Here is a 2,045-nt window from a genome sequence, read left to right as displayed (position 1 = left end):
TAAGTTGACCTTTAATCATATCATGTACATAGTAAATACACATGGTAAATATACATATATCATTTTTAACATGTTATCAGAACTAGCATCCAATAGTATGAGATTGTTGCCCATATTCTCTATTGAGGGCAAATTTTGTTCATGTATATAACAGCCCATTTTTTATAGCTTTTGTTTGATCACCAGTTTTTTATTGCCCAAATGGTGCTTCAATTATATATGCACCTCACATCTAAGGCTAGTATTCTAGTAATATATATATCTTATTCGTAAATATTTAATCCGACTCATTTCAATTAAATAGGTTTATTTATCTTGTTTACCTAATTTGCTGTGGATTACTTGTGGATATGAGTTTAAAATATATCTTATCCTATTTTATCTGTATCTCTAATATATTATATGATATGTATTTAAAAATTTAATGTGAATTAAAAGAAGTGAGTATTAAACTTACGAATTTCTTTTTGTAAAAATTTAGAATAATGACGGGTGAAAAAATGTCGCTTAAGAATTTCTAGTAAAAACTGCATTGTGAGTACAGTCTTAACCAACGAGATTTTCACTGTCAATTTAGAAGATGTCACAATTTAAGAATGATTAACTGGGAGTGAAATTCCCAGGTCGTTTCTCAAAGAGTTGACACAGCAGTGTAAATTATTGATTAGGAATTTTTCGAAAAATTTTTAAGGTTGAGAACGGAAAAAATAAATGGCGATCAATTAAAGCAGCAAATGATGACAAGAGATATTAGATAGTTGAAATAAAAGGCCTTGGCAAGGAGAAGATTAATCGGAGTTTTTATCCTTGTTGAATTTTCCAAGTATAATAGTAAAAGGTTGCTGTTTTCACTTAGTTATCCTCTAACTGATAAAGGAAAGTCAAGTAACTAATACTAACTCTAATTCACAAGTCCTAATCGCTTCACAAAGAAGGATTAGAGTTAGTGAAAACTGAGTTAGCCAGCAATTCCAATTACAGATTAATACTTGAGTTTTCTAACTCAAGAGTTTTCTATTAATCAACTCCAAAGCCAAGTTGGAAGCTCTACTCCATTAGCATGAATGCTATTTTCACAAACATGTAAAGGGAGTAGATGGAAGACATGATAATTTAAATAAATTAATAAAAGACAATTTTAAAACTGATAATTAATTGAAGAAAATCAAACATGAAATGAAATTAAATGTGAAAATTGTTCATTGCATTAATAAATCCTAAAATAAAAAGTAACCATATATGACCACGAGCAAACTAAATGGAAAACAAAAGAGTAGAGTAATAGAAAAGCAAACTATAGTGATGGAGGTTTCAAAGGAAGGTAGTAACTCTCTCAATATCCAATCCAAAAGCATAAAACTAAAAATCTAAGAATGTGAAGAACCCTAGAAGAAGTAGTGTTTTCTCTCTAGAATTCAAAAACTAAAACTAAACTAAAGTGAAAGTGAATGTGTCTTGAGTCTCTGCTTGCCCCCTGGCTCTAGTATGTGTTTTTGGGCCGAAAACTGGGTCCAAAAACAGCCCAAAATCGCTCCCTACGAGTTTTGATTAATGCAGTACGTCGCTATGTCACGCGTACGCGTCGCTGTGAAATGCTCCAAGTCACGCGCACGCGTAAGCCATGCGTGCGCGTCGATCCTCGCTTGTCAGCTCCTTTATTTCTTGTGTTCCTTCCACTTTTGCATGCTTTCTTTCCATCCACTAAGCCATTCCTGCCCTATAAAGCCTGAAAATACTTAACGCATAGATCACGACATCGAATGATATAAAGGAGAATTAAAAATTGACAATTTAAAGACTTAGGAAACAAGTTTTCAAGCATGGAACAAAATTGGAAAGGATTTGTAAAACCATGCAGTTTGTATGAATAAGTGTGCGAAAAACTGATAAAAACCACTCAATTTAGCACAAAATAAACCATAAAATAGTGGTTTATCAAGTAACCACTAAACTAATCATTTAAATTACTAATTTAGTATGTTTATTTTTTAAAGAGTAATGTTGTAAGAAATTAAAGTTAAAAGAAGAGTGACAAGACATGTCTT

The sequence above is a fragment of the Arachis ipaensis genome, chromosome B10 (genome assembly GCF_000816755.2).
Source record: "Arachis ipaensis cultivar K30076 chromosome B10, Araip1.1, whole genome shotgun sequence".
Taxonomy (NCBI): Eukaryota; Viridiplantae; Streptophyta; class Magnoliopsida; order Fabales; family Fabaceae; genus Arachis; species Arachis ipaensis.
Note: the sequence above shows the minus strand (reverse complement) of the source record.